Source organism: Quercus lobata, unplaced genomic scaffold (assembly GCF_001633185.2).
Source record: "Quercus lobata isolate SW786 unplaced genomic scaffold, ValleyOak3.0 Primary Assembly Scq3eQI_100, whole genome shotgun sequence".
Lineage (NCBI taxonomy): Eukaryota > Viridiplantae > Streptophyta > Magnoliopsida > Fagales > Fagaceae > Quercus > Quercus lobata.
Window position 1 is genome coordinate 293235 of NW_022154707.1, and position 8907 is coordinate 302141.

Below are 8907 nucleotides of genomic sequence, written 5' to 3' on the forward strand. Positions count from 1 at the left end.
TACATAAACATGCAAAGCAAAAGGTGAAGAAGATGGCAAAGGTATTTGATTAAATATAGCAGATTTACAAGTTGGTTTTCAATAAAGAACCAAGATCCATAATAATCGACCTTTATTTACTTATTGTTTCCCACTTAAATTTCCTTTTCTTTTTCTTTTTTTCCTTGCTAGGGTCATTTTCAAAAATCTAATTAACATTTATTCTCATCATTTTTATAATTATTTTAAGCTTTATATATGTTTTGTACCAACTATCAAATTAACGGTTAGATACTATTAACCTGCAGACACGTGTGAAAATTGGGTTGCAAGGTGGGGACCAAAGCTTGATTTGTCCGTTAATGAGTGACGTGGCCGGTGGCCATTGCATATCGAACCGTTAACCGACGTAACCGAAGCATTTGAAAATCTAGCGCCACGTCAGTTGGTGCTAGCTATAACCCACTTCGTGAGTTCCCAAAAAGAATCATAAATATAGGGATTCGCGCCACATGTGGGGCCCTCCTTAGCATGATTTTCCGCTACATGCATCTACCGTACGATGTGACTACCTGAGGGTATGACACATATTGATTTAAAACGGTTGTATCTTGTATTGTCGTTATTTAGATTTTTCAGAAAAAATTTGGGTCGGCATAACATTCCCATGCAATTTTATCTTATTTTACCATTTTAAAAAATTACTTTATCAATTATACAATATTATTTTATAATATATCCAGCATTTCAACTTTTATTTTATCATACTAAATATTAAAATAATATAAAAATATTTCTTACTTTCCTCTCTAATTTCTATTTCTTTTACTCTCTCGACCACCCAGCACCATTTAGCTCCTCAGTAGCATGCATTTACCATACGATGTGACTACCTGAGGGTATGACACATATAGATTTAAAACGGTTGTATCTTGTATTGTCGTTATTTAGATTTTTTAGAAAAAATTTGGGTCGACATAGCATTTCCATCTGAAAATGTCATCTTATCTTATTTTACTATCTTAAAAAATTACTTTATCAATTATACAATATCATTTTACAATATACTTAGCATTTAAACTTTTATTTTACCATACTAAACATTAAAATAATATAGAAATATTTCTCATTTCTCTCTCTGATTTCTATTTCTCTTACTCTCTCAATCACCCACCACCACCACCACCACCACCGTCAAGCTTCTCAGTCACACCACCCACCTCCGCGGAGTAAAATCCACCCAAAATCTAAAATCCATAGCAAAATCCTGCCAAAATCCATAACAAAATCCAAAATCCAAATCCAAAATCAAAACTAGGCCCACGCCGCCACAATCCCTTGCCCTTGCCGTTGCTGCACCACTTGACCCACGCCCACATCAGTCACAAACCCACCACTGCCAGAAAAACCCACACAACTCACCTCTGCCGTGAATTTGTGACCCACCTCGTCGAAATCCATGCCATGAGTCCATGACTCACCTCGTTGTGACCCAGCTCGCCACGACCCGCCTTGCCATGACCCACCTTGCCACGCATGACCTCGCCACGACCCACCTCCACGCCGCCAGACCGCACAACCCAACTCATGCTGCCATACCCACGACCTACACCGTCACCTGACCCACGTTGGAGCCCACACCAGAAAATACCCACCATCATGAGCTAAAAGAGAGATGTGATGAAAGAGAGGAGTTTGGATTGTTGTGGACAGAGGGAGAGCAAAACTTTGAGAAGAGACACCAAAGAGAGAGAAAGAGCATTTGGAATAAAAAATAGTATTTGAGATTTGGGATTATGCTACAGTACCATCATACATTTACGATAGTACTGTAGTACTATGCCAAAAAAATTTACACTTTCCCCTGTTTAGCCTACCTGTTGTTAAGAGTTATTGAGCCTGAATGCTAAATTTTGGTTACATTTGACATATGGTTGACCAATTGTGAATGCTCTTAGAAATAGAGAAATTATATATATATATATATATATATATATATTTATTTTTTTTTTGCTGATGGGGATTGGTTCAGTTGGTAAGGTCGACTTCGCTCAAAATGTTTAGGTTCGAGTCTTGCTGTCAGTAGTCCTCCTTGACAGGCGATCTATAAATCCAATGTAAATCTCTTGAGGCATGTGGTTTGCCTTGATTATGGTATGAGGTAGCCTTCCTTCATCTAAACTTTTTTTTTATCAAAAATAAAAATTATATATATAAAATAATTTTTTTAGCTGAAAGTACCAGAAAATAAAAGCCACAATTTTTTCCTTGGTTATTTTAAATGTCAGACTTTAATTAATGTGGTGAGGTTTTTTGTAGATACATTATAAAAGTATGGAGTTTAAACTTTAAAGTGTTCAATTTAAAAATAAAAGTTAATATGTCCAAATAATAAAATTATATAATTTTTTGTTTTATTCTTCTCCCACTTTTTATTTGTGAAATATTTAGATATAATATTGATGGTTCGCTTTTACTGAAATACGTAACAGTTCCATTATTCCATGGGATGGGGACTCTTTAAAAAAAGGTTTGTTGATTTAGATAAAAGGGCCATTTGATTTGACATTGAGCCATAGATTGGGAACTTGTTGTTTGTTTAGTTTGTCTGCCCTTTTTCTTTTTCCTTTCTAAAATAATGATAGTTACTCAATGCTTGTTGATTTTTAACAATGGAAATGATAAGATTACCGACATTTCATAAGACATTTTATATATCGTTTGATCATGCCTCTATGCTACTATCACTATTTAGCTTTTACATATCATTCAATCTATTTTAGTTATTATTATTATTAGATAGTACATTAGGAGTTAATGGAGATTTGAACCTTATTCTCTTAATAATAAATGAAAGTAATGTATGGTATTGGATTATAAGCCTTTTGACGAGAAATTATTAGATCCATCAGAAGAACTGTTGATGTGATCCTCTCAAACAACGAGACAACACCATTTATGCAAATGCATGAATGAGCTTCCTAATCAGCATAAGGAATAAGAAATAAAAATTACCAAGTGATGTCACATTTACATAAATAATGACATTTTATTAGTTGAGAGGTCAAGAAGGACCACATCAATAATTTTCCTGGTGGATCTAATAATTTCTCTCTCTTGACATCTTATGTTTTTACTAAGCTGGTTAGCAGTCTTGCAAAGTCTTTTTCTTGTAATAAGTTTAACCTCCCTGCTATTATTGCTAATATTTGCAGAACTGATTGTTCTTCTATTGTTCCTTAGTTTTTTTCCTATAATGAAAGTTCAGATTATCCACACAAAAAAGGCCTCTTCACATCCACTTGAATCCACTTGAATAGTCTATTTTATTTAATTCAAGGAACTAGAAAAGGTACGAGAAATCATAGAAAAAATTATTCATCAGTAGAGTGGTAAGGGAAAAAGGACAATTAAACAAGTAATTGAGAATATTTTTTTGGGAGGAAAAAAATTGACAAAAATACATTAATTATTCTTATTAGACTATTAAATATATGTTACCAACTTAAAATTTTTAGATAATATAAGCTAGTTCTATAAAGCATAGAGTGCTATTTTCGCTTATTTTCAGTTGACATGTAATGGGCTAGTATGTAATAGATTCTTTAATTTTGTGAAGACAGACATAGAGAGAGAGATCTGCAATTATGTATGCATAGATAATTGAAATTTACTATATACTTATTAGAATATACTGAAATTATTACAAATTTTATAATATTATAACTTTTAAAAATTGATATGACAATAAATATGATTAATGAATGTTAATAACATAACAAATAAATGTTAAAATTACTTTTTTTTAACAGCACATTATTTTCTAAAAGTTAGTATATAATAAAATTTATAATATTCCTAACATTACTCCCACTCGTATTCATTATCATAATTTCAACTTCCCTCCCACGTCAATGATTATTTAAAGTTATGGTTTAGTTTGAAGTTGCTTTCATTCATTGGCTCCTTATAAAAATTAAATAAATGAAGCTACGAATGCATTATCTGGAGCAGGAGCCAGTGGGCCACAAGGTCGTAGCTATCTTTTATAAGTAGGTTTTGATGATGACGATGATGATAAGAATAAGATCAGTCAGTAACTTTCATGGAATGGTCACTCACCTAAAAACCCAACAGAAAAGAAAAACAAAAAAAACGAAAAAGAAAAGCAAGAATGATTAGAAGAATATCGTGGTTCTCGTGCTACATTTTTCATTCATATACAAAAACATCAAAGGGCCCATCCAGTAATTGACTATTCGACAAGTCAGAATCGGCTAGGGATGGAGAGGAAGAAAAATCGGCCATTTGAAAGCTTTGGGTCTCACTTTTTTTAATAACCCAAATTGTTGATTTTTATAATTGCATTTGTGTCTCCACTAATAGTTGTTAAAACATTTTTTTTTTTTAATTTCTAAAAGAAACATCTTTGTCTGCACACACTTATATTAATTGGGAAGTGGATTACAACTAACAAAGTTTTTTCACGTTAGATTTTATTACTAATATTAAAATTGTGTTTAAAGAAGTGAATATATGGTCTGCGGAAACAACAATTGTTTATAATTATAGATCTACATCTTTTAATTTAATCAATTTTTGGAACCGTGAGTTCTAGAATTTTTGGTTTACGTCCTGGAAATGCAAAGAAATGAATTGTGGGTCATTCTTACTTGAACCACTTGCTCCCTTAATGGTTAAGACAGTAGTCAATTTGGTTGGCATCAAAATGATAGGTTGACTCACTATAGAAAAAACAAACATAGCGAGTAAACGTAGTTATTGGCAGCTTGTGTGGAAGAATTCAATTAATGGTGCCATTGGCTTTAGGCGGCTATATGGGCATGGCTGTGCTCAGCTTAGACATTAACCAATGAGTTTGTCCAATTCCATCCAATTAAACAAGCACTCAACATTTCACACATAATGACAGAAATAATGAAATATTACCCAACTTTTCTACTGCAAGTCAAAAAATTTAGATCAACATGTACACTAGCAATACATGCTTAATTTTAGGCAATGTCAAGTTAATTTAGGAGAGTTTATTTTTCACTTCTTAAACTTATTGGGTTTATATATATACAACTTTATAAATTTTATTTTTTAATACAAGTATTTTTTTGTCCAACATTAAAAAAAAAAAAAAAAAAAAAAAAAAAAAAAAAAAAAAAAAAAACCTAATGATTACACTAGCCGAGAGGTTTGCTTAAATCCACGATTAAGACCAACAACTCTAACGCCAACTCATGCAAGCTTGCTAATTTTGACAAATTTGCATGTGGTTTGAGTGAGATTTATTTAGAATTATTTCCAAGTTGTAATTATTTAAGTAAAATTAAACTGAATCACCGCATGATTTAAATTAGTCAAAAGTTGTGCTTTGCCCACCTAAATAAACCATAAAAGAATTGTAGATTTATCGTAAGAAGGGAAAAGTTAAGTAATCACATGCGAATTATGTGTCTTTGAATGACTTATTTTTATTAATTTATTTATTTAAAAGTGGGACAAAAAAAAGTGACTTCAGGCAAATAAGCTTGCATTTTTCTTCAAACAAATCAATTTATTTGCTTAAATATTTTTTCTTTTCTTTTCTCTTTCAAGTAAATAACATAACAACAAATAAGTTTAATCAAAGTTACCTAACACAAAAGAAACAAACACCTGATGATATGAAACTACCTAGTGGAGTCCAACTAAGCCTATGCTAAAGAGAGCATGGCTCTATAGACTAGCCAAATTCTTAGTAACGAAGATCCCAAGAAAAGAAAAAAAATACCATATATATCATTAGGTGGTGTGGAACCAATCAAATAAGTTCAGCCCAGTTTATAAAATTTTTGTCTGTACAATTGGACAACTGGTAACACTTTAAGTTTTAACATTTAGTTGACCAGACACAAATCTATCTTTAAAATTTAAAGAACTACTCAATTTTCAATTCTCCGTTTCATTTCAAAGAAAAATGAAGACAATCATTTTCTTGCCAACACGCCCATCTAGGACGCCTTTGCCAGTTTGCGAAACTTTGCATCCATGAGCAAGTCTCTCTTATTATAATCTTGTTTGTTTAATTAATTAGCCATATAAAACATGTGGGTGACTTTCATATGTCAACAACTATAAAAACTTGTATAGATTCACTAAAACTATATATACACAGTTTGGCAATTCACCTTTATTTGACGAACATAATGAGTGAAGAACTACCTTCAAAATCTTTGTGGATTTTATTTGCAACCAGTGAACATGTGTAATGTTATCTACTTAACCAAAAAAACAACCAATCATCTAAGATTCTGGGGTAGCTTCATATGCAGCCATATTTGACTTTTCAAGTCGATAATTGGTTGATGCTTAGTTGGTTTTTTGTATTCAGCATGACCCCTTATTCAAGATAGAAGCAATCCCTATATGTCTTCCATTTGAGATCCAATCTTACGATTTTCTCAACCTTCGGGGGGGCCTTCTTTTCTTGTTTGTTTGTATCTTTTAGTCCTATGCATTCCTTGGATTAGGCATGTTACCATATTCAAGGTCCTATAGATAAGTAGAAAACAAGAAGTTAGGAGGAGTAGTGGAGCATAGTGGGGTTTCACAAATTCGTTTTGTTACTTTATTCACACATGAATAAAGGCAATAGTTAGGCCAGTCTAATATGTTGTAATCAATAATTATTTAATATATTCGATTTAATATATATGTATTTTCTTTTTTACAGTGTGTAAACCTTACAATTATATAACATTCAAACATTATAAAAAGGAAGATATGCAGATATATGAAATGTTTCTCTCATTCTACTCATGATATAAGGGAGGAGCCATTAAGATTAAGGCGAGGGAAAAAATTAGTAATGAATCAAAATTGATATGAGTATCATTTGATATTGATGAGGAAAAAGATTCTTATTTTTTTCCTCTTGAAAATAGTTGAAAGTTAAAACTAAGATATAGTCTAAAGTCTAATCCCAAACCATCCTCGGCCTTTTGAGCTGGACCCAAAAACTACAATTTACTTCGGGTGTCCATCCACAAAAAGGTAATAAGTATGGTTCAATATCAGACCAAGGGGGTGAGTCCATTAATGTATGTTTCATAACACCGTAAGTCAAATTATGAAAGATAATCTTTTTGCACAAGTTATTTTTCATTTTGCAAGATCCAAACAGTTGTTTCCAGACTAATTTGTAACTCATCAATAGTAAAAGAGACCCAATTAAGCTTTTGTTTGCAGCGAAAGAGAATTTGACAACGGCTAACTTTTGATAAAGGAGACGGTGTCCTAGTCAAACCAAAGAGACCCATATAAACAACAACCACTGAAGGTTCAGGCTTTTCAACAGTTCAAAAACCTATTAAAGTTTGATTTGACAACAAAAACCAAATCTTTCTCTTACGGTCTCTCATTTTATCACCCAAAAAAAAAAAAAAATGAAAGGTCAGAATCAGACTACGTTATACATTTTGACAAAATATCTTTGCTAACCCTGGCCGTAAAAAGATTGATACCATGCAATGCATGACAGTTAAGCCGCATCTTTTCTCCCAAAAAAAAAAAAGAAGTTAAGCCGCATCTATTACATGGTTTTAAACTCAGACAGTTTAATGATATTAGAATAGGGAAGGTGACATAATTAATTTAATAATTATTTAAAATATAAATAAATATATTAAATTAATAAAAGTAGAAAAATGAACTAAAATAACCTAAATAAATATAAAGATTTGTTTTTGAAATGTCTTTTTTATATCATAATTTTCATAAGGTAAATAAGAAATATTAAATCTTCAACAAAACTAAATCATTTTTTGTTAAAGCTCAATATTTTACTCTTTTAAAATTTTTATGAGAGTTTATGTCTAAATTATCTTAAAAGTTTGTTTGGATACCATTTATTATTGAAAACTGAAAATTTATTGCTAAAAATACTATAGCAAAATAATTTTTAAATATATAAATAGTGTTGTGGGACCCAGTTTTATAGAAAAATTTGCTAAATTCCGTACTTACGGGTCTCATGAACAATATACAAAAAAAAAAAAAAAAAAGCCAAATGCTCTATCCCCTATTTTCAATGCAATCCAAACGAAGTTTAAGTCATGCTCAAACCTATTTGACTACCACCAGTAAATTGTTTTATGCTAAAGCCCATTTGAGTATTCAACCATTTATGAAAATTTTAAACATAAAAAATAAATAAAAGCTAGAAGAGTGACAATACAAAGCATTAAAAAATTGATTAAATAAAGAACAAAGCCCAATAAAATTTTGAAAGGAGTGAATGACATTTGAGGGCTTGCATTTAGTTAAATTTTAAAAATAAAAAAGAAAAGGATTTTGTTAATGTGTGTCCTTAGTCATCTAATTTTGGAAACATTTTCTCGAAAATTTAAAAAGTTATCAATATTTTTTCAATTTTTAAGAAAATATTTCTAAAAATTGATGGCTTAATGTGTGCCTTAAAGGCACACATTAACCGGACCCAAAAGAAAAATGCTGAAGATGTAAATTTGGGCACAATTTTGTCCCATTATTAGCCACATAATAAGTTGTGATTAATAAGAGTATGTCTCTACATAACCCACTAACACACCCTTACCAATCATAGCTCACCATATGGCGAGTTATGACACATGCTAAAATTAGTATCCTTAGCATTTCTCAATAAAAAATAAACAACAGCTAGAAGAGTAACCGGATAAACCATTAAAAAATTGATTAAACCCAATAAAATTTTAGAAAAAGTCTAGGACCACATAATTTTTCACAACTTCTTACCACAACTGTGACATGGCAGAGTGTGATTGGTAAATAAAAAATTGTGGATCCATGTATAAGTGATAGATTAATTACTCACAATTTGCCACATCAGAATTGTGGTAAAAAAGTTGTGGAATAATTTGTGGTTCTAAACCTACTCAA